The sequence below is a fragment of the Pleurodeles waltl genome, chromosome 9 (assembly GCF_031143425.1).
Source record: "Pleurodeles waltl isolate 20211129_DDA chromosome 9, aPleWal1.hap1.20221129, whole genome shotgun sequence".
Classification (NCBI taxonomy): Eukaryota; Metazoa; Chordata; class Amphibia; order Caudata; family Salamandridae; genus Pleurodeles; species Pleurodeles waltl.
Window position 1 is genome coordinate 720989034 of NC_090448.1, and position 25662 is coordinate 721014695.

The window sequence follows — 25662 nt, forward strand, 5'->3', positions numbered from 1 at the left end:
GCTCTTAAGTTAGCTGTTGATAATGTTTTGCACCTTTGAAAAACATGTAAACACAATTTTAAAAAGCACACAGCAGTTGTCATCTTCAAATTGATAACATTATGGTGCCATCACTCCTTTTACTGCTGGGCAATATGTATGGTTGATTTATGTGTTTTCTTAATTGACCATTTCTTAGATTTTCTTGCTTGTTTTTTTAAATGCATTTTGCTGTAGTTAAGATAACAGGTACAAAACCCCATTTACTATACCATTAAGGCATAGTGCTTGTAATTCTTTTTTCACCTTTTAACATAATGCACATATTTCATAATTTAGTAAAGTGTGTACATCTTCACTGCATATATTTTACTAGGACTGTTCAACTTACAATTTTGTCAATGTTGAATTGAAAGTACTACAACTACCATGATGTCTTGGTTTTTTATCTGGAAAATATGTTTGCAATGTGGTGTTGGTCATTCTCTTTTTTCTTTCATGTATGCACATATGTCAGCCATGTTTCAAACCCCATTTTATGCAGTGTATAAAATTTTTATTATTTAATGTAATTTTGAATGTTGTCACTTTCTTGTTATTTTGTTAAAGTGATGTAATTGGTTTGGCAAATCAATATATGTTGACTTAGATAATTTATTTCATGTTATGTTGTATGCAGATTATAAATTGTAACGATAATAGATTTACTCAGTAAAATTCATATGATGACCAATGCCATCAATCCTACTAAGTTGTATAATACTCTGATTTTTAGCCTGGTAGGCCTTGGGATGGTTTACTTCTCATTTCTCCTTTCTACTGAGTTGGGTTGAAAGTGTTGCAAATTTCATGTACACTTCCTAAGTAATCATTTTCTTGTATTTTGCATGTGTGTAATTTTTAATGTTTGGGTACATACCAAAACGCACTGAAAAGCCTAAACACACTTTTAATACTATGGTCCTCATTACAACATTGGTGGTAAATGCAGCCATGCTGACAGCCAACAACATACTGTGACTGCGTCAGTATACCGCTACGGGTATTATGATCCACACAGAGAAATCCGGCACCATACAGACACCCACACAAGTCCACCAGACCAAAAGTCAGTGATAAACTGGCGGTACCAAAACCCACACCGTTACGCCAACAGGAATACGCCCACAGTATCAGGACCCACGAATTACCGCGACGGTCTTTCAACCGCGGTAAACCATTGGCAGTACACACCTCCGCGCTCATAATACACACACACACTTACAAAACTCCACCACATTGAACAATTCAAACTACACACACCTGACACACATACACCCACCACACCCACACACCCACACCACTATAAAACAAACACCCACATTACCCACAACCCTTTCAACCAAAAAAAGATAGCTAACAGAGAGAGAGACAAGCCAGGAGCACCCACTCAATTTGAGCACAGAACATCATCACCCATACACCATCCACGCACCTCACAGCACACACCACAACACATCACCCAACACATCCTCACACATACCACTCACACCACATCCATGGCACCCCAAAGACACCCCAGGTTTTCAGAAGACGAGCTAAGGTCATGGTGGAGGAAATCATCCAGGTAGAGCCACAGCTTTTCGGATCACAGGTGCAGCAGACATTAATTGCAAGGAAGATGGAGCTATGGCGGAGAGTCGTGGATAGGGTCAACGCCGTGAGACAGCACCACAGAACAAGGGATGACATCAGGAAGAGGTGGAACGACCTACGGGGGAAGGTGCGTTCCGTGGTTGCAAGACACCAGGTAGTCGTACAGAGGACTGGCAGTGGACCCCCACCTCCTCCCCCACAACTAACAACATGGGAGGAGCAAGTCTTGGCAATTATGCATCCTGAGGGCCTTGCAGTAGTAGCAGGAGGACTGGACTCTGGTAAGTCAAATCTTTATTACTATATCCCCCACCCTACCTGCATGCCATCACAAACTCCTACCCCTACCCTAACCCACATCACCCTACCACCTCACAAATATCCCACAATCACAACCCACCCATCCCAATACCAAGCCCTGCATGCAACACCTATGCATGGACACCCATAACAGACCTGCATGGACACCCATCACTAAAGCATGCCCATTAGAGAGAATCACCTAGCCCACAAAATCACCAAGCACACAAGGCAAAGCTGACACGGCAATCACACCATTCAGGGAAACACACCCATGCACAAGATGGCACATGCAGATACAATAACACTGCATTTACATCTCCACAGGACCCCCCACTCAACGACACCAGAGAGGAGGTGCCACCAACATCCATTCCCCCCACAGTGATGACAGCAGCTCTGCACGCCTGGATCACGATGACCAACCTGGCCCATCAGGGACCTCTGGATAGTCGGCTACACAGGCACAGTCCCATACCACCACAAACCCTCCTCCCTAAGGAAACACCAGCACAGCACCCACCCAGCGGGCCCATACCACTGTCCCCAGGACACGTCAATCAGCCGTGTGTCCACCACTACAGGGACCCCAGGCAACCCCACAAACCCAAGACAATCAGGGACCTGGGGTCAGTGGCAGTGGGTACAAGGTTCAGGGGACAGAGGCACATGACAACAGGGAAGCTGGGAGGACTTCTGTGCGACAGGAGGAGGACAGGCCCAGGGAACACACTCTCCACGAGGCACTTGCAGGGATCCTGGGGGCATACCATTCCCAGGAGACCTTGGGCCAGATACTGGCCAAATTGCAGGAGACCCAGCAGCTGCAGGAGGGACAGCACCTGGGGATCAGGGAGGACCTCAAACATATCCACACCATCCTGGTCACCATTGCAGGGGTGCTGGCTGACATGGCCAACACCATGAGGGAGGCAGTGGCACACCAACAGGCCCCTGACACTAGCCACACCGAAGAACAGCCCTCCACCTCCGCTGGCGCTAGTGGACAGGAGGCCCTGCCACTGGAACAACAGGCCACCAGCACCCCTCCCCCTGCAGAAGGAGAACCACCCCGCAAACGTTCCCTGCGATCCAGGCAGAAGCCAGAGAACATTGCCAAGACCCCCGCCATTAAATAAGACTCTCCTGATTGTCACCCTGTGTCCCACTCTGTTACCCTGTCCACCTTGAACTGCCATTGCTCCCCTTCCTATGGCCCATTGGACAATACACCTGTGATACAAAGAGACTGGACTCCAACTGGGTATTCCTCCACCATCATCCAAGCCCATTGCACATCCCCCTCAACCTCTTAGCACTTAAATAAACACCCTTGGAACAAAATTAGACAAAATGGCCACAGCACACAGAATGTATAGTCCAATAGTGTGGCAGGGATAAGTATCCCTGATAGTATGTTGCTGAAGTGCAAAGTTGAATGGAGTCTCAAGTCTTGTTCGCAGATGGTGTCTTTTATTTGTAGATGCTAGAAATCATTGTGCCATCAACGAGATACAGCCAACACGTGTTTCGTCACACAAGTGACTTCATCAAGGCTTCTTGGAGTGGACGTATCAATAGTATGGCTGAGTGAGGTAATAGACACGTAAGAAAGGGCAGGTTGGCTGGCCCTGATAAGCCTGTAGTCAGAACCTGAAGAGCCGAGTAGAGACGTGCGGCACCAAGTCGTCGGAGCGAATACTGGTTTGGACTGTTTTGGCCTGCCAACCTGCCCTTTCTTACGTGTCTATTACCTCACTCAGCCATACTATTGATACGTCCACTCCAAGAAGCCTTGATGAAGTCACTTGTGTGACGAAACACGTGTTGGCTGTATCTCGTTGATGGCACAATGATTTCTAGCATCTACAAATAAAAGACACCATCTGCAAACAAGACTTGAGACTACATTCAACTTTGCACTTCAGCAACATGCTATCAGGGATACTTATCCCTGCCACACTATTGGACTATACATTCTGTGTGCTGTGGCCATTTTGTCTAATTTTGTCCTTGGGTACTCTGATACCTGTTTTGGTGCCTACTGGGTAGTAAGGCACTGGGCCAGGTTGCACCAGACTATGGGGGTCATTCTAACTCTGGCGGGCGGCGGAGGCCGCCCGCCAGAGTTCCCCCCTCCGAAATACCGCACCGCGGTCAGTAGACCGCGGAGGGTATTCTAAGTTTTTCCCTGGGCTGGCGGGCGGTCGCCAAAAGACCGCCCGCCAGCCCAGGGAAAAACTCCCTTCCCACGAGGATGCCGGCTCGTAATCGAGCCGGCGGAGTGGGAAGGTGCGACGGGTGCTGTTGCACCCGTCGCGTATTTCACTGTCTGCCAAGCAGACAGTGAAATACTTGTAGGGGCCCTCTTACGGGGGCCCCTGCAGTGCCCATGCCAGTGGCATGGGCACTGCAGGGGCCCCCAGGGGCCCCGCAACCCCCCCTACCGCCATCCGGTTCCCGGCGGGCGGACCGCCGGGAACTGGATGGCGGTAGGGGGGGTCGGAATCCCCTTGGCGGCGCAGCTAGCTGCGCCGCCTTGGAGGATTCCAAAGGGCGGCGGTACACTGGCGGGAGACCGCCAGTGTTGCCGGTCCGACCACGGCTTTACCGCCGCGGTCGGAATGCCCTTGGGAGCACCGCCGGCCTGTCGGCGGTGCTCCCGCCGACCCTGGCCCCGGCGGTCTTAGACCGCCGGGGTCAGAATGACCCCCTATGTGGTTACTTTGATGCTTGTCTAAAATTACTGTTTTACTACCTAGATGTGCGGCGCCTTTCACCCTTACTACCCTATTGTGCTTTGCTCGACCCTTGGAACAAATACAAGCCTGGAGTCTGTTAATTGATTGAAAATGTATTAGCTCAACAATCTGTAAACGTTGCAATTCATATGTATAGTTATATATACATTGGTATGACCTGTAGTGGACAGCAGTAAACACACCAGGATCCAGAGTGGGGCACAGAGATCTGAAAATAGAAATGCCAAAGGATACAGTAAGATGCCTTAGACATAGGGAAATCAGGCAGCCATGTTCAATGTCCAACCCAAACTGCAATGTAAAGTGAAGTTATAGGGGGTCATTCCAACCCTGGCGGACGGTGTAAAAGCGGCGGCCAACCCGCAAACAGGCAGGCGGCCAAAAAAATTGAATTCCGACCCTGGCTGGAACCGCCAACACAGCCCGCCACTTTAACACTCCGACCGCCACGGCGGAACAGACAAGCAGCGCGGCGGTCACCGCCAACAGACAGGCGGCAGACAATGTACCGCCCACCCTATCACAACTCACCAATCTGCCACCTTTTCCGGGGCGGGAGCTCCGCCGATAAAAACACGCCGGAAACAGACTACGAACGGGAAAACGCTCACCTCTATACACTCCACGAGGAATCTGGACAGCATGGAACCAGAACTACACATCCTCCCAGCCATTGTCTTCCTGCTCCTCTACCAGGAGCACGAACGCCGGCGCAGACGACAACGGTGAGTACTGCACCTACGACACAGGGGAGGTGGGAGGCAAAAAATTACGGGGACACACATACGCCACACACCCACCCCCACCCTCACCCACTACAACACACACATCAATGCAGAGCAACAAGTCAGAGTGACACCCCCCAAACCCCCCGGAAGAATGCAAAGACAAAATAAACTGATCATTAAAAATGAAGCATATTATAGCATAATTGAAGTTAAGTGAAATATGAAATATATAAATAAAATATATTACATCATGAACAATATATACATAGGTCAAAAGTCCGACCCATATTGGCTATCATCCATTGTTCGTGGGCCAATGGGCCTAAACACATGGGCAAAGCCCACACACGAGACCCGATTCCATTGGAGAGAACACTGCAGGGGCATCAGATAGTAAAACTACAGGCACCTCAGGGGGAAGGGAAGGGGGGCACCTCAGCCTGTTGAGTCCACGACGCCAGATCCACGAGGGGCCTCCATGCCCACTGTACCATCCTGGGGAGTGCAAAGCCACAGTCTCACAAGTCTCTACAGTGGGTGGGTTGCCCACTGTACCATCCTGGGGAGTGCAAAGCCACAGTCCATCAAGTGGATTACAGACTCCACTGGTTCTGGAGGAGGCATGGAGCCCAGAGTGCTTCGTGAAGCCCTGGCCGACACAGATCCGGCCCTGCCAATGGGCCAGCGGTGCTTGAGATGAAGGGCCCAGCGGAGCGGTGCTTGACAGGAAGGGCCCAGCGGAGCGGTGCGTGACAGGAAGGGCCCAGCGTTGCTTGACAGGAAGGGCCCTGTTCAGCGGTGCTTGTCACGGCGGGGCCCTGTTCAGCGGTTCTTGTCACGGCGGGGCCCTGTTCAGCGGTGCTTGTCTTGAAGGGCCCAGTTCGGCGGTGCTTGTCACGGCGGGGCCCTGTTCAGCGGTGCTTGTCACGGCGGGGGCCCTGTTCAGCAGTGCTTGTCTTGGAAGGCCCAGTTCGGCGGTGCTTGTCACGGCGGGGCCCTGTTCAGCGGTGCTTGTCACGGCGGGCCCTGTTCAGCGGTGCTTGTCACGGCGGGGCCCTGTTCAGCGGTGCTTGTCTTGAAGGGCCCAGTTCGGCGGTGCTTGTCACGGCGGGCCCTGTTCAGCGGTGCTTGTCACGGCGGGGCCCTGTTCAGCGGTGCTTGTCTTGAAGGGCCCAGTTCGGCGGTGCTTGTCACGGCGGGGCCCTGTTCAGCGGTGCTTGTCACGGCGGGGCCCTGTTCAGCGGTGCTTGACATGTGTTCCCAGGGAACCAGATCGGGCCAATATTTTCCGCTCAGTCGCCATCCGACCTTTCGCTTGCGGGGCCCTCCTGTGCTGGAGTCCTGGGCCCGTGGGTGTCCTCCTTCACACCCGAAATGGGTCTGGTGGGGCCCTCCTGGGCAGCTCGCCTGCTGCCGGACTTGTCCGCCCTGCTGCCCTTGCCCTCCTTCGCCGATTCTCTGGGGCCCTTGCCTCCCTTTGTGGATGTGACAGGTGACGGTGCCAGGGTAGTGCCTTTGGGGGCTGCCGTCTCTGGCCTCTCGCGCCGGCCCTTACCTTTTTTAGTTTTTTTCCCGGGGGTGGGCTGGCTGTCCCCTTGCTGCTGGCCGATGTTGCTGCCCTAGAAGCTGGTGGACTCCAATAGCCCTGGACTATGGTCCTTGTAGGTGCAGGGCTTGTGGTGGCTGAGGTGCTGTTTGGACTCTTACGAGATGGAGGGGGTGGGTCAGGTGATGCAAAGAGGTTAATTTTGGAGAGGAAAAACTTTTTAGGAGCAGTGGGAAGGGTAGGTGCAGTGGGTATGGGAGTGGAGGAAGAGGATGTGGTTGTAGGAGAGTCAAGTGTGGTGTCTTTGGGTGCAGGTGCTTGTGACGGAGGCTGTCGTGAGGTGGATGGCTGTTGGGTGGGTGGCTGCCTGCGTTTGTGTGGTTTGGAAGAGGGGGTGACAGACACACTGGGAGAGGACACAGGGGACGTGTAAATGGCAGTGGGGGTGGTGACTGCACGTGTACGGAGTGTTCTGGTGGGTGTGCTGGTGATGGACGTACTGGCTGATGGTGGTGTGCATGCAGGTGTGAGTGGAGACGTCACAGGGAGGGTGGAGGGAGACGAGGAGGAGGGGGACACAGAGGAGGCAGTGGCTGTTGGCATGTCTGCATGTGGATGTTGCATGTGTAAATGCTTGTGTGATCTGTGGTGCTTATGTCTGGATGAGCTGCCCTTGGGTGTAGATGTGTGTGCAGGCTGGTCTGTAGGTGTGGCTGGGATAGGCAGAGGAACAGGGGAGTGGGACTGGGATGAGGAAATTGGAGGGGGGAGGCAGGAGACAGGGACAATGGCTTTCGTCAGTGCTGAGGCCAGAGCGTTGAACGATCGCTGATGGGCAGCCTGACCCGAATGAATGCCCTCCAGGTATGCATTGCTCCTGTGCACCTCCCTTTCTACACCCTGGATGGCATTCGAAAGGGTAGACTGCCCAACAATGAGCGTCTGGAGGAGGTCAATGATCTCCTCACTGAGGGCAGCAGGGGTAACTGGGGCAGGGCCTGAGGTGCCTGGGGCGAAGGAGATGCCCGCCTTCCTGGCCGAGCGGGCACGGGGCGAACGCTGAGGGGCTGCTTGGAGGGCGGAGCTGGTGCGCTGAGTGGCGGCTGTACCTGTTGTAGCGGTGGGCACAGATGTTGCCGCCACCACAAGGGAGCTCCCTTCCGAGGACGTGTCTGTGTCGCTGACGTCTCCACGGGTCCCCGTTGTGGAGCTCCCCTCGCCCTCCGTCTCACTGGTGAACTCGGAGTCGGTTGCATGGCCCTCCGGGGCCATGTGAGATGCAGCTCCCTCGTGCTCCGATGACACTTCTCCTCCGCCTGATGATGCTAATGCACACATGAACAGGAAGACCAAAAAAAAGGGGGGGGGGAGAAAAAATGACATGTTGAGTGCATGCATTGGCGACACCGTTGGCGGAGTGGACAGACACAGAAGCCCCCTGCACTGCGCCGCGCACTCGGTGTACACTACTCAATTATTGTTACTTGGCCTACAAGCCTATGGACGACAACTGCACACATAGGTGACCCAGGGCCATGGATAGCTGTACTTAGCACCCTACAGAGGTGGGGGGCGGGGGCACAGGGCCATGCCTTACGGAGGGGCCTAGCCTACAGAAATCGCCCTGGCCTAGAGATACCCACAGCCCTCCTCCCCCACCCAGACACCTCCACTGTGCGCTAATATAGCAGAATGTGCTGGTACTCACCCCCTTGTGTCTGCTGTGATGTCCTCACGCGCCCATCCAAATCGGGGTAGGCCACCGCCAGGATCCGGGACATCAGGGGGGTCAATTGCCGTGTGGCACCCCTCCTAGGTTGGGAGGCCATCCCCAGCAGAGCCTCGGCGGTCTTCCTGCTCCCGCGGCGGATGTCCTCCCACCTCTTTCGGCAGTGGGTGCCCCGTCTGTTGTGGATCCCCAGGGTCCGGACGTCCTTGGCGATGGCACGCCAAATGTCGATCTTCTGATGGGCGCTGACCTATGTGACATGGACAGGGTGGGAAAATAAATATCATCATTTTCTGCATCGTCGATGTGAGTGGCCCCCCTCCCCAACCTTGCCATATGGCACATGCTCTCATCTGTCGTGCGATGCATGCCTCATTCGCTCCCCTCTCCACCATCTTTCATCCACCCCACTCAACACAGGCATTGACCACAAAGCATGGTCCCAGTGTACTTACCTGTTGGTCTGGAGGACCGTAGAGTAGCGCATACTGGGGGAGGACCCCATCAACAAGTTTCTCCAATTCCTCAGATGTGAAGGCAGGGGCTCTTTCCCCAGTCGCAGCAGCCATTGTCTCTTCCAGACCGAGGTCACAGCAGCACTTGCAGTATAGGTCCTCTCCTGTGGATGATCAGGTCTCGAGTGATTAAGCAGATAGAAAATGGCGGTCACGCCCGCGGCGGTGCGTACCGCGGCGGTGCGTACCGCGACCGCCGGCGCACATCGTCATTGGCTCCTGAGACCCATAGGGTTCAATGTTAACCAATGCTGCTTTGCGCCGTGGTCTTCGACCGCCTACCGCCACGGTGTGCCACGCCAGCGCATTGACCTCACATCCCATTGTCACACTTCACAGGTCAGGCAGCCGCCATTTCAAGGGCCCACATGGCTTAATTTCTACTGCGTCACACAGGCCTAGGCCTTGCATTGCCACTCATACAAGCCATTCAATGCATAGCGAATCGTGTTCTGTGCAAGCTGTGGTTACGTACCTGTGGGTTGCTTGACTCTGTGCTCCATGTTGTCCTTCCCAGGCACCGTCCGCTGGGACTTGCGAGGAGATGGGGGAATGTTCCCGTGTACAGACCGCTGGTGGACCTGTCGACAATGGAAGAAAGACATGTCATACTGACATACAGACTTGACCGAGCCACTATACAGGAACTGTGTGCCCAGCTGGAGCCAGACCTGATGTCCCCCTTTCGCCAACCCACAGGGATTCCCCCTCTGGTGCAGGTTCTGTCAGTACTTCATTTTTTGGCAAGTGGATCATTCCAAACAACAGTGGCCATATCATCAGGGATGTCTCAGCCTATGTTTTCTAAGGTTTTGTCCAGAGTGTTGTCTGCCCTGATTAAATACATGCGGAGCTACATTGTTTTCCCTGAGGTGGGCGATTTGGCTACAGTGAAGGGTGATTTCTATGCCCTTGGCCATATCCTAAACATCATTGGTGCCATTGATGGGACCCATGTGGCTTTGGTTCCCCCCAGTGAAAGTGAGCAGGTGTACAGGAACAGAAAAAGTTACCATTCGATGAATGTCCAGGTGGTCTGTTTGGCTGACCAGTACATCTCCCATGTAAATGCCAAGTTCCCTGGGTCAGTGCATGATGCGTACATCATGCGAAATAGCAGCATCCCTTATGTGATGGAACAGCTACAGAGACACCGTGTGTGGCTAATTGGTGACTCTGGTTACCCCAACCTGTCGTGGCTACTGACCCCAGTGAGGAATCCCAGGACAAGGGCAGAGGAACGGTACAATGAGGCCCATGGGCGTACAAGGAGGGTGATCGAGCGGACCTTCGGCCTCCTGAAGGCCAGGTTTAGGTGCCTGCATATGACAGGTGGATCCCTAATGTACTCACCAAAGAAGGTGTGCCATATCATCGTGGCCTGCTGTATGCTTCACAACCTGGCTTTGCGACGCCAGGTGCCTTTCCTGCAGGAGGATGGTCCAGATGGTGGTGTTGTAGCAGCTGTGGAGCCTGTGGAGAGTGAAGAGGAGGAAGACGACATGGACGACACAGACAACAGGGACACAGTGATACAACAGTATTTTCAGTAGCACACAGGTACGAATCAACCCCGCCATTTTACATTTACTTAAAGTCTCCTGCCTCTCTACTGTATGTGTTTCCCCCCAGTTTCTGTTAACTGAGTTGTGACTTTCCGTTCCGTTTTCAGAGTTGTGGGCCCCACTGCGTGACCTCTGCTTTGTTTGCCCATGGACTACAGCTGTGTGACAGTGGTATGTTGTCATCACAATGTAACTGAACATTTTGGCACCGTTATGACTAATACATTTGTTCAAAATACAAGCAGACTCCAGATTTTTTAAGTGCAATAAGTGATTTTATTAAAGTGCTAAATTTAGGGACATGATTGTAAAACGGTGATGGGTGATGGTGGAGTAATGTCCATGGCAGAGTCCAGTTTTCTGTGTCACAGGTGCATTGTCCATATGCCTGTGGAAGGATGGAGCAGGGGCAGTTTAAGTTTGGACAGGGTGACAATGTGGGACAGTGGGATGACATCAGGGGGTATCGTTTGCTGGCGGGGGTCTTGGCATCCTACTCTGTCTTCTTCTGAGATCTCAGGTACCGCTTGCGGGGTGGTTCTTCTTCTGCAGGAGTTGGGGTTCTGGTGGCCTGTCGTTGTGTGGGGGCCTCCTGTCCACTAGCGCCGGCGTAGGTGGTAGCCTGGTCTGGGTCCATGCTAGTGACAGGGGCCCTTTGTGGTGCCACATGGTCCCGCAATGTGGTGACTATCTGGTTAAGGGCCACGACGATGGTCCCCATTGCGGAACTAATGTTTCTCAGTTCCTCTCTGAACCCATGTACTGTTTCTCCTGCAGTACCTGGATCTCCTGGAACCTGGCCAGTACCGTAGCCATCGTCTCCTGGGAGCGGTGGTATGCTCCCATGATGGAGGAGAGGGCCTCTTGGAGAGTCGGTTCCCCGGGCCTGTCCCCCCCCTGTCGCACAGCAGCCCTCCCAGTTCCCCTGTGTTCCTGGGTCTCTGTCCCCTGGACGGTGTGCCCACTACCACTGCCCCCAGGTCCCTGTTGTTGTTGGGGTGGTGGGTCAACCTGGGTGCCCTGTAGTGGTGGACACACCGCTGATTGACGTGTCCTGGAGACAGAGGCATGGGCCCGCTGGGTGGGAGCTGTGCTGGTGTTCCCAGAGGGGGTTAGGTCTGCTGTAGCCTGTGGCTGTCTGGTGGGAACCGACTGTCCCGAGGTCCCCGATGGGCCGGGCTGGTCATCTGGGTCCAGGGAGACAGAGCTGCTGTCATCACTGGGGGCCTCTCCTGGGGGTGGGATGGACATCTCTGGACCCTCCTGGGCGGTGTGGTGGCGTTCGGGTCCTGCAGGGGTATAAGAGTATGGTTATTGCTTCTGTGTGTGCCATTTCGTGTAATGGGTCGGTGGCCCTGTACCCCAGTGCTGGCATTCCCTTGTGGGGGCTTTTGTGACGGTGTCTTGTGGGGGAGATGGGTATGTGCAGTGGGCATGCTTTGGTGATGGGTGTCCATGCTTTGGGGACGCATGCATGGCTAGGTTTTAGGATGGGTGGGTTGTGATGGTGAGCCATTTGCAAGGAGTTGCTGTGATGGGGGTGGGGGTGAGGGTGGGGGTATGATTTGGCATGCAGGTGGGGTGGGGGGAATGAAGTAGTGAAGATTTGACTTACCAGAGTCCATTCCTCCGCCTACTCCTGCGAGGCCCTCATGATGCAGGATGTGCAAGACTTCCTCCTCCCATGCTGTGAATTCTGGGGGAGCAGGTGGGGGTCCGCCGCCAGTCTTCTGCACCGCGATGTTGTGCCTTGATACCATGGAACGCACCTTCCCCCGTAGGTCGTTCCACCGCTTCCTGATGTTGTCCCGATTTTGTGGATGCTGTCCCACAGCGTTGACCCTGTCTGCTATTCCTTGCCATAGCTCCATCTTCCTGGCAATGGTGGTGTGCTGCACCTGTGTCCCGAAGAGCTGGGGCTCTACCCGAACTATTTCCTCCACCATGACCCTGAGTTCTGCGTCAGAGAACCTGGGGTGTCTTTGGGGTGCCATGGGTTGGTGTGGATGAGGTGAGGGGTGGTGTATGTGTTGTAGAGTGTGGTGAGTGTGGTGGTGTATGGTGTTTTGTGCGTGGATATTGTGTGGGTGATGTTGTGATTTGCCTCTGTGTGATGGTCTACTCTATTCTGTGCTGTCTCTCTCTGTCCTTCAGTCGCAATTGTGGTCGTAAGGGTTTGTGGGTGATGTGGGTGTGTGTTTTATATTTAATTGGGTGTGTGGGAGTGGTGTGTGTATGTGTCTCAGGTGTGTGTATTTTGAATTGTCCAATGTGGCTGTGTTTTGTAGAGGTGTGTGTATTTTGAGCGCATCGGTGTGTACCGCCAATGGAATACCGCGGTTGAAAGACCGCTGCGGGGATTTGTGGGTCGGAATGGCATGGGCGTATTTCTGTTGGCGTGACGGTGGAGGTTTGGTCATCGCCAGTTTTTCGCTGGCCGTTGCTGTGGGGGAATTTTGTTGATGTCGGGTTTTTGGCGGTTTGCCAGTTGCGGGTCAGAATGACCGTGGCGGTTTACCGCGACCGCGGCGGTGTTATGGCGGTCTTCTGACCGGCGGTAAGCGCCTTTTACCGCCGGGGTCAGAATGACCCCCATAGTGTCTTACAAGTACTGCTGTATGAGAGAACTTCTGTTGTCCACATCTTCATCCTCTGCCTCCTCTTCCTCACTGTCCACAGGCTCCACCGCTGCCACAAGACCATCTCCAGGCTCATCCTCCTGCAGAAAAGGCATCTGGCGTCTCAAGGCCAGGTTGTGCAACATGCAACAGTGATCTGGCACACCTTCTTGGCATTCACATGGGAGATGTACTGGGCCACCAAACACACCATTTGCAGATTCAGATAGCTTTTTCTATTCCTGAACACTTGTTCATTTCTCGGGTGGGGGCGACAAATGCTACATGGGCAGTATCAATGTCACCAATGATGTTGGGGATATGTCCCAGGGCATAAAGGTCAGCCTACTGTGGCCAAATCCTCCACCTGGGGGAATACGATGTAGCTGCACATGTATTTCAGCAGGGCAGACAACAATCTGGTAAACACAGTGGAGAACATTGGCTGAGACATCCCTGATGCCATGGCCACTGTTGTTTGGAAGGAGCCACTTGCCACGAAATGGAGCACTGACAGGACCTGCAATAGAGGGGGAATACCTGTGGGGTGGTGGATAGCTGAAATCCGGTCTGGCTCCAATGGGGCACACATTTCTTGGATTGTGGCCCGACCAAGTCTGTAGGTTAGTATAATGTGTCTGTCCTCCATTGTCGCACTGTCCACCAGGGGTCTGTACACTGGAGGATGTCTCCATCTCATATTCATCCTCAGCTGTTGAAGTCTAGGGAGGAAAACGGTGAGCAGAGGGTCATATTCACACATCTATTGTAATAATGATGCATATCTTCATTTACAGAACCAGTATGTGAATCCGAGAGTCAGTTGCTGTGCCAGTGGCTGCTGTGACGCAGTTAGGTGTCATGGCCTGTGCCCCCCTGAAATGGTGGCTGCCTGAACTGTGAGGAGGGACAAGTGGAAATGAGGTTATTCCGCTGGCGTTGTGTGCCGTTGCGGTCGGCGGCCAATGACTGCCGCGCAACTTCGCATTGGTTAACATCAGGCCCTATGGGTTCCAGCAGCCAATGGCGATGTACGCCGGTGGTGACGGTACGCACCGCGACGGACGTGACCACCATTTTCTATCTGTTCACTCACTTGCTACCTGACCTTCAACAGGAGAGGACCTACACTGCGAGTGCTGCTGTGACCTGTGTCTGGAAGCGACAATGGCTCATGTGTCTGGGGACAGGGCCCCTGCCTTCACTTTGGAGGAGTTGGAGAGACTGGTGGATGGGGTCCTACCCCAGTACACTTTACTCTATGGTCCTCCAGACAAACAGGTGAGTAAACTGTGAGCATGATGAGCGGGCCATGAACTGTGTGTGTAAGCCACATGTACATGGGGCTGAGGTGTCCTGGGCAGAGTGCTGCATGTATGGTGGTCAATGTATGGGGATGGGAGGGATATGGTGGGCCATGAGTATGACAGTCCGGACGGTATGACTAATCCCTTTTCTGCTGTATTTTTCCTGCTGGTCAGCGCCCATCAGAAAAAGGGTATTTGGCGTGCCATCGCCAAGGAGGTGCGGACCCTGGGGGTCTTTGACAGGCAGAGCACCCACAGCCGCAAGCGGTGGGAGGACCTGCGCCGCTGCGCAAGGAAGACGGCGGAGGCCCAGCTGGGGCTGGCCTCCCAACGAGGACCTGGTGCCCATCGTACCCTGACCCACCTGATGTTCTGCATCCTGGCGGTGGCCTATCCGGAGTTGGATGGGCGCTTGAGGGCATCACAGCAGCCACAAGGGGGTGAGTACAAATTCAAAATCATGACTTTGTGCACGTTAAGGGTTTACCTGGGTGGGGATGTGGACTGTGGGTGCCCCTAGGCCAGACGGGACATGGCAAGGTCCCTTTTTGGGCAGGCTCTGAAGCACTCCAACCCCAATGGTGTTAGTGGGCATCTCCTACTGGTCAGGGCCCTGTTTGTTTCAGGTGTGCAGCTGATGGCGTTATGCTAGGTACCCCATGGGCTGGTGACTATCTTTGTAACTGTTAGTGCATGACCTGGTGCATAGGGCTGCTCCCTGTGTTTTGTGTACGCCAACAGTAGTGTTGTTGCTGGCATTGACCAAGTGTATCCTCTGTCTCTCTCCCCCCCTTTTTGTTTTGCCACCCTGTCCTTGTGTGCATTAGCTTCATCTGGCGGAGGAGCAGAGGCACCGGCGACAGAGGGAGCTGCATCCCACATGGGCCTGGAGGCCGAATCCACCGAGGGTGAGGGCACCAGTGGGACGGAGGGCGAGGGGAGCACCACGACAGAGACAGGAGGGGACACTACAGACAGCAACTCCTCCTCTGATGGAAGCTCCCCGGCTGTGGCGGACACCTCTGTGCCCTCCCAACAACAGGTGCAGCCGCCACCCCCCTACCAGCACCGCCCTCCCAGCAGCCCCTCATCGTGTTTCCCGTGCCCGCTCATCCAGGAAGGTAGGCATCTCCTTCGCCCCAGGCACCTCAGGCCCTGCCCCAGTCAGCCCTGCTGCCCTCAGTGAGGAGGCTATTGACCTCCTGAGATCCCTCACTGTTGGGCAGTCAACCATACTGAATGCCATCCAGTGTGTCGAGAGGCATTTGCAACAAACAAATGCATACTAGGAGGGTATTCAGTCTGGTGTGGCAGCCCAACAGAGAGCATTTCAGGCTCTGGCCTCCGCACTGATGGCAGCCATTGTCCCTGTATCCAGCCTCCCCCTTCAACTTCCTCTACCCAGTCCCAATCCCCTCAACCCCAGCCTATCCCAAGCACACCATCAGACCAGCAATCACCCAATCAACACACAGAAGTGGCTCAGGCAAACACAAGCACCACGCATCATCTCACAGGCACTCATAGAAGCACCATTCCCATGCAGACACAACAACATCCACTGCCTCCACTGTATCCCCCTCCTCCTTGTTGTCCACCTCCCTCCCAGTTGCGTCTCCACTTACACCTGCATGCACTACATCCTCATTCACTACCTCCATCACCAGCACGCCCATCACTACACACCCCTCACTGGCAGTCACCACCCCAACATCCATGCACACATCCCCAGTGTCCTCTCCCACTGTGTATGTAACCCTTCCTCCCAAAGCACACAAACGCAAGCACACACCCACCCAACAGCCATCCACCTCCCAACAGCATCCAGCTCATGCACCTGCACCTAAACACATCAGACTGACACCTCCTACAACCACTCCCTCTTCCTCCACTCCCAAACCTTCACCCTCTTCCCACCCCAATGTCCCTAAGAAGCTCTTCCTAGTAAACATTGACCTCTTCTCTACCCCTCCCCTCATCCTTCATCTCGGGCCAGGGTGGCCAAAAACCCAGCCCAGCACCTCAGCCACCAAATCTACGTCCGCTGTGATGTCTGCAGCTGTCAGAGGCTCAAAGGGGGCACCCGTCAGCCCAGCCAGTGTGCCACCAACCCCTGCCAAAGGCAAGAACATTCCGCCACCTGGCCAGGTGAAGAAGGGGACAGGTTCCAGCAAGGGGAAGGAGCCACAACCACCCAGCAAGGCCACCTCAAAGATTCCAGCTGCCAGACCCAAGATGACACAACCATCTGCCAAGGGCAGAAAGGGGCACAAAACACTAGCCAAGGCACAGCAGCCGTCCGAGCCTGCAGGTGAAGGCCTAGTGGCTACCAGCACAACTGCCATCACCGGCACCTGCACTGCGGTCCAGCACCGCTACCTGCACTGCTGCAAGCACCACTATTGTCAGCAGCAGGAGCCCCAGCGGGCAGCCGTCTGAGGCAGCAGGAGAAGGGCTGGAGCCTCCCCCCATGACTGGCAGCACCAGCACCTGCACCCCAGCCAGCACCGCCACCTGCACTGCCACAAGCACCGCCGAAGGAACAGCCGCCTGCACCGCTGAGAGTAGCACCACTGCCAGCAGCAGCAGCCCCACTGGGCAGCCGTCCGAGGCTGCAGTAGAAGGGCTGGAGCCTTCCCCCACCACTGGCAGCACCTGCACCACGGCCAGCACCACTGCAAGCACCGCCACCTGGACCGCTGACAGTAGCACCACTGCCAGCAGCAGCAGCCCCAGTGGGCAGCAGTCCGAGGCTGCATGAGGAGGGCTGGAGCCTCCCCCCACCACTGGAAGCACCACCACCAGCACCAGCTCTACCAACACTGTGCAGCAGTAGCCGCAGGCGGATGGACTGTAGCCCTCCCTCCATGGACTATCATGCATCCTGGCCACTCCAAATCTCGTGGCTCTGACACCCAGGTGAGGGACTGTGACCTGGTACCCCCCATGTGCTGCATCACTGGACACCAAGCCCCCTCTAGAACCAGTGGAGAAAGGCATCCACTCACCCTATCCTTGGCAGGATGAAGCACACTGGGCACAGAGCCCCCTCCAGAACCAGTGGAGAAAGGCATCCACTCACCCTATCTTTGGCAGGATGAAGCACACTGGGTACAAAGCCCCCTCCAGAACCAGTGGAACATGTCACCCACTTGAGAGACTGTGGCTTTGCACTCCCCAGGACCAAGCAGTGGGCAAACCACCCACTTGAGAGCCTTGAGAGACTGTGGCTTTGCACTCTCCAGGACCAAGCATTGGGCAAACCACCCACTTGAGAGACTTGAGAGGCTGTGGCTTTGCACTCCCCAGGACCAAGCAGTGGGCAAACCACTCACTTGAGAGACTTCAGAGACTGTGGCTTTGCACTCCCCAGGACCAAGCAGTGGGCAAACCACCCACTTGAGAGACTTGAGAGACTGTGGCTTTGCACTCCCCAGGACCAAGCAGTGGGCATGGAGCCCCCTCCAGAGCAGTGGCATAGTACCATCTTCTGGCTGAGGTGCACCCCATTCACCTTCCCCCTGAGGTGCCTATGAGTTTTCGACCTGATGCCACTCCAGTGTTCTCTCCGTTTTGAGGCAGGAGTCAAGTGTGAGCTTGGCCTATGTGTTATAACCCAGTGGGCCACTGACTATTTTTGTGTGGACATTGTCCCTCATTTTGTATATAGTGTGTATATTGTACATACTATTTATTTATTTATTAAAGTTTTTCTCTAAATTTCTAATACACTCATTTGACTCCATTCCTTTTTTCTTTGCGTTATTCCAGAGGGTTACGGGGTGTATATGTAATGTTGTTGCATTTGTTTGTGTGTATGGTGTTGGGGGTGAGGGTGGGAGTGGGGCTGTTGTGTGTTGCATGTTTGTGTCACTCTCTTTTTCCTCCCTCCCCGTCTCATCGCCGGCGTTGGTCATCCTGGTAGATGAGAAGAGACCCCCAGCATGGGTAACACCTTCAGCTCGGGCTCCACGGCATCCTGGTTCTTCCTTGAGTGTCGAGAGGTGAATGGTTTCCCTTCAAAGTACTGTTTCCCCCGTGCTTTTGATTGCATTGGTGCCGCCCCGGAAAATCTGGCGGATGGGTGGGTTGTAATGGGGTGGGCGGTACATTGTCTTCCGCCTGGCTGTTGGCGGTTACCGCTGCGGTGTTTGTTGCTACCGCTGTGGCGGTCGGAGTGTTAAAGTGGCTGTATGTGTTGGCAGTTTTTGCCATGGTCATGATTTCATTATTGTTACCGCTGGCCTGCTGGCGGTATTACCGCCGCTTTAACACCGACAGCCAGGGTTGTAATGAGGGCTTATGTTCTTATTTTTGGTTGCTTCATTTGTAGTAAAAGACACATTGGATGCATAATCAAGACTTTTACAATTTGTGTTCTTGTAATTAATATTAGGTCCATCACCCAGAGTACAGAAACAACCATCTGCCTCTTAGGATACCTCCTCTCCAGACCAGGATCGAGCTTCTACTGAAGACCACTTCTGCAAGTCTGGATAGTATGGAGCAGCCAGGGCCATTTGGTCTCCCTGGGCATGCAGCTACAGTGAGTCTCACTCGCCCCACACCTACACCTCCCACCCCAGTTGTTACAACACTTCAGCCAATGGAGACCTCCACTTCCTGTGTCCAAAGAACATCACCCCAATCTTGTGCCCCACAGTCATGGCTGCTGTTGAGCCAATGCCACCACCACCCCCACCCCCACCACCACATCTACCACCTCCAGTACAGTTAGGGCCCAGTGGGATGGGGCACACTTGCACAGGGAGACAGGGTATGGTATGTGGGAGTGTTGTGTAACCATTTTAGCTTTAAGCTTTATACAGGTTATTTTAGCATACTAGGCCCGCCGCTGTGCACTTTAACCTAGATATATTTCATTCAGCTTTGTTTTTATTATTTTAACAATAGCTACATTTGTGGTATTATTTTATTTTCTCTATCTAGCTGTCCTTAGCCTAGGTCAGCACTGCGTTAAAAAACAAGACATTCCTTTCACTCTGCTTTTCGCAAGGCTGCAGTAAGATAGGTTGCCGGCCAAAGTGGTACACTCTGTCTCCAGTGTTCACACAAACATACACAGTCTTACATGGGGATCACACACCACACACACACCATAAACACAACCAGCTGCAGACGAAAACAATGGCACACGACACACAGCATATTAATGCAAGGATAACAAGAAGACAGTAATGGGAATGTATTGAATGGGAACAGCCATCAAAAGAACCAATTGGATAACAAAGAGATATGTACAAATGTCCACAAAGGGCCAATGCCCAGTCCAAAGTACTAGGGGCCCGCATGGCCACAGGGCATAATCCAAGGCCCAACTTGATCCTGACATCATCCACACAGAACTTTGCAGGGGCATCATTTTGCAAGTGGGCAGGCACCTCGGGGGAATAGGGGGTGGGGTGCACCTCAGCCGAAGTCGGGAACTTGCCCACTGATTCTGGAGGGGGCTCCATGCCCATTAACTTTGCTGGAGAGTGCAAGGTCACAGTCTCTCAAGTGGGTGACTTGCCCACTGGTTCTGGAGGGGGCTCCATGCCCATTTACCTATGCTGGGGAGTGTAAGGTCACAGTCTCTCAGGTGGGTGACTTGCCCACTGGTTCTGGAGGGATCTCCATGCCCATTATCTTTGCTGGGGAGTGCAAGGTCACAGTCTGTCAGGTGGGTGACTTGCCCACTGGTTCTGGAGGGGGCTCCATGCCCATTTACCTATGCTGGGGAGTGTTAGGTCACAGTCTCTCAGGTGGGTGACTTGCCCACTGGTTCTGGAGGGGGCTCCATGTCCATTAACTTTGCTGGGGAGTGCAAGGTCACAGTCTCTCAGGTGAGTGACTTGCCCACTGGTTCTGGAGGGGGCTCCATGCCCATTATCTTTGCTGGGGAGTGCAAGGTCACAGTCTCTCAGGTGGGTGACGTGCCCACTGGTTCTGGAGGGGACTCCATGTCCATTTACCTATGCTGGGGAGTGCAAGGTCACCGTCTCTCAGGTGGGTGACTTGCCCACTGGTTCTGGAGGGGGCTTCTTCTACAGCAGTCCCTATAAGTTGGCCTACATGCCCTCTGCTGGTTGTGAGGGCTGTCTCATCTGGAGGTGAGGCCTGCACTGTGTCAGCAGGTGAAGGTGCTTTCTGGGCAGCCTCTGCTAGAGGTGAGAGCTGCACTGTCTCATCTGGAGGTGAGTGCTGCACTGTCTCAGCAGGTGAAAGTTAAGCCTCTGCAGGAGGAGAGGGCTGCACTGTCTCAGCTGGAGGTGAGGACTCTGTGACCACTGGTGGTAGTAGTACCCTGCCAGCCTCTGCTGGAGTCTAGGGCTTCTTCCCCTTCATGGCAGGAGTCGAGGGCTTCTTCCCCTTCATGGCAGGAGATGAAGGCTTCGTCCCCTTCATGGCAGGAGGTGAGGGCTTCTTCCCCTTCATGGCAGGAGGTGCGGGCTCGTTCCCCTTCATGGCAGGAGTTGAGAGCCTCTTCCCCTTCATGATAGGAGTTAAGGGCTCCTTCCCCTTCATGGCAGCATCTGAGGGCTTCTTACTCTTCATGGCAGGAGATGTGGGATCCTTGCCCTTCCTGGCTGGTGGAGTGGGATCCTTCACTGTCTTGCCTCCATGATTAGGTGGTGCCTCCACTGTCCCCGTGGACTGTTTGGCTGAGGTACTGGGCTGGGTCATTGAGACTCTGCTCTTACAGGTAGGACGTGGGAAGGGGAGGGCAGAGGTCAAGTTGTGCAGGGACGGTGGGGCGGGAAGAGGGAGGAGAGATGGGAGTGGAGGTTGAGGAAGCGGTTGTTGGAGGCGTATGTCTGCTGGACTTGGGTGCAGGTGCATGGGTAGTGTGGGTGTGTAATGCGGATGGCAGTTGGGTGTCTGAGTGCTTGCGTTTGTGTCCTTTGGGGGGGCAGACAGGGTGGGAGAGGACACAGGGGACGCGTGGATGGATGTTGTATAGGTGTCTGCTAGGGAGGTGTGTGTGCTGCTTGGTGTGGTGATGCTGGTGGTGGATGTTGATGCAGTGCATGCAGGTGTGAGTGTGGATGTGACTGTGAGGGAGGTGGAGGAGGAGAGGAGACAGTGGAGGCAGTAGATGTGGTTGTGTCTGCAACTGTCTGGTGTTTGCGTGAGTGCTTGTGGAATGAATTGTAGTGCCTGTGTTTGACTGTCCCACTCTTGTGTGACCTCCTGTCTCCGCTGTGGTGCTCCCATCGCCCTCTGTCCTACTGGTTCCCTCCGCGTCGGTGGACCCTGCCTCTAGGGTCCTGTGGGGTGCAGCTCCCTCTGTCACCGGTGCCCCTGCTCCTCCACCAGATAATGCAGACATGGACAGGATGACAGAAGAAAAAAGGTGGGGAAGAGAAAGGGAGCACTAGGTCAATTACTGCACCACCACAGAAGGCATACACAGTATCGTCACACACAGGGATCAGGATTGAGCACTATGCATTGCACTGCCAAACAATGGGCTATATGTCACAGGAAGATGAGGGCCAACCACCGCCAACTGCACCCCTCCTGGGACCCACTAAGCTGGATCTAACATGGAATGCAACCTAGCTAGGTTACCTTGATTTCCCTTTCAACCATTACCTTTGAGCTGGATTACTCTGCAATGTCTGGCCTGGCATTAAGGGGCCACTAAGTGACTCCCACCACCCGGATCCCATGCCACCTACCTATTATTGTTGTAACGGCCACTGTACTCACCCCCTTGTGGCTGCTGTGATGCCCTCAAGCGCCCATCCAGCTCTGGGTAGGCCACAACCATTATGCGGGCCATCAGGGGGGTCAAGTTCCGACGGGTACCCCTTCCTCATTTGGAGGCAATCCCCAGCTGCGCCTCCGCCGTCTTCCGTGCCCAACGTCTCAGGTCCTCCCACCGTTTCCAACAATGGGTGCTCCGACAGCCATAGACCCCCAGGGTCCGCACTTCCTTGGCGATGGCATGCCATAATCCCTTCTTTTGATGGGCGCTGACCTGCAGAGGCGATACAGGCCTGTCACACATATGGCCCACCAATCCTGTTTCCATCACCATTGGCACACACATCACCCTACGCCCACCATGTGCACCACCACAAGATATTCCCCCCGATGACACAATGCTTGCACACACATCTCCATGCATCCTTCCCACATGCATTGTGCCCAAGGTGTACTCACCTGTTGGTCTGGAGGCCCATACAGCAGTCCGTACTGGGGTAGGACCCAATCCACCAATCGCTCCAACTCCTCCGCAGTGAAGGCGGGGGCCCTTTCCCAGGTCACATGGCCCAAGGTAGGTTCCAGATACAGATCAAAGCAGCACACCCAGAGTAGGTGTTCTCCTGTTGAAGGTAAGGAAACAAGTGAGGATTCAGATAGAAAATGGCAGTCATGGCGGCGGCGGTGTACACTATCACCTCGACACTGATCCCCATTGGCTACTGTACTCCATAGAGCCCCATATTATCCAATGAGGAATTGCACGGCTGAGTTACCTCACTTCCACCTGTCCCTACATGCAGGACAGGTGGTTGCCATTTCATGGTAGTGGACAACAATCAGATTAACCTTAACTGTGTCACTGCCTTGATTGGCACATAACTTGCCATTCCCACTGTCCCATCACATACATGCACTATGTACACTGAGGTGGGGGTTCCATTGTTCAAATTGTGACAGCCTACTCACTCTTGTGTCCCTTAGATACCTACAGTTGCGGATGAATGGGAGGAGAAGACAAACCCCGAGTACAGACCCCTTGTGGACTTGGCTACACTGGAGGACAGGCACATTATACTGATTTATAGACTAGAAAGGGACACAATCACAGTGCTGTGTGCCCAACTGGAGCCTGATCTGACATCAGCTATTCCTCATCCCACTGGGTTCCCCCCTCTGGTGCAAGTGATATCAGTGCTCCACTTCCTGACAACTGGTTCTTTCCAAGTGACAGTGGGCTTGGCAGCAGGAATGTCACAGCCAGTGTTCTAAATCGTGCTGGCAAGGGTTTTGTCTGCCTTGGTGAAACAGATGTGCAGCTACATTGCTTTCTCCCAGGTGGAAGAATCGGCCACTGTGAAGGCAGGATTCTATGCAACGGGGCATATCCCCAATATTATTGGGGCCATTGACAATACACATATTGCGTTTGTCCCTCCCTTGCCAGAATGAACAGGTGTTTAGGAATTGTAAGAGTTTCCACTCACTGAATGTGCAAATGGTGTGCCTCGCGGACCAGTGCATCTCCCACGTCACTGCCAAGTATCCTGAGTCAGTGCATGACGCCTTTGTCCGGAGAAATAGCAGCATCCCAAATGTGATGGCCCAACTACAGAGGAACAGGGTGTGGCTAATAGGTGAGCCAGAGTCCCCACCCACTGCATGTCAGTGTATGCCTTCAGGTGTTATCCCCATAGCATTGTGTAAGGCTAAATGTTCTCTCTAAATACTTGCAGGTGACTCTGGCTACTCAAACCTATCGTGGCTCCTGACCCATGTGAGGAATGCCAGGACAGGGGCTGAGACCGTTATAATGAGGCACATAGGTGAACCAGAAGAATAATCGAGAAGACCATCGGCCTCCTGAAGGCCAGGTGCCTCCATCTGACAGGTGGATCCCTGTGCTAGTTCACCCTGAAAGGTCTGCCAGATAGTAGTGGCATGCTGCATGTTGCACAACGTGGCCCTCAGACAACATGTGCCTTTTCTGCAGGGGGAGGAGACTGGAGATGCTCCTGTGGCAGCAGTGACTTTAGGACAGTGAGGAGGAGGAGGATGAGGATGTGGACAACAGAACATCAGTTATACCTCAACACTTCCAATGACACACAGGTGAGACAGTGGACCTGATCATTGCTCTTACTATTGATTTCATCTGTGTGACTGTAGCATGATGGCATTCACTTCCTTTGCATCTCAACTTACTATCACCTATGGCTTCTCATTTTCCAGATGTTGGTGATATGACAACAATGTCCTGATGTGATCACTACAGACAGTTACAGGTCATTAATTGTATGCTATCACAGTGTTCAGATCATTTGCAATCGGTCTGACTGTTCTCAGAAATGCACATTTTCAACACATAAAGCAGTGTCCCTCAAATTGTGTTCAATGGTGTTTATTGTAGTGCAAATAATTGACTGAACAATGCATTGGAATGGGGTGCTGGTGGAGGAAGGTCCAGGGTATTGTTCCAATCTGTGTGTAGCACAGGTCCAATGTCCAAGGGGCCATAGGAAGGGGAGCAAAGGCAGTTCAAAGTGTACAAGGTGGGACACAAGGGGGGCAATCAGGAGAGTCTCATTTCCTGGCGGTGGTCTTGGTCTTGGCAAGTGTCTCTGGCTTCTGTCTGGGTTGCAGGGAAGGTTTGCGGGGTAGTTCACCTTCTGCAGGGGGAGGGGTGCTGGTGGCCTGTGGGTCCTGTGGTGGGGCCTCCTGTCCATTAGCTGCAGCAGAAGTGGTGGGCTAGTAAATGGACTGCCTAGTGGTAGGGGCCTGCTGCTGTGCTCTCCATTCCCTCATGATGTTGGCCATGTCTGCCAGCACCACTGCAATGGAGATCATGGTGGTGTTGAGGGCCTGCAAGTCCTCCCTGATCTGCTGATGTGTTTCTTCTGCAGCCGCTTGTTCTCCTGCATGTTGTTCAGGATCTGGCCCATCATGTCCTGAGATTGTTGGTAAGCCCCGAGGACATTAGTGAGTGCCTCCTGGAGAGTTGGTTCCCTGGGCCTGTCCTCCCCGTGGTGCACGGCGGTCCTCCCAATGCCCCTGTTGCCTTGTACCCCTGTCTCCTGAACGGTGTGCCAACTGCCACTGACCCCAGGTCCCTAATTGTCTTGGGGACAAGGTGTGGACTGGGGTCCCTGTACATGTGGGCACACTGCTGACTGACGTGTCCTGGGGACAGATGTGTGAGGGTGCTGAGTGGGTGCTGTGGTGTTGGATACTGATGGGGGAGGCTCTGTGGTGGACTGTGAGTGGG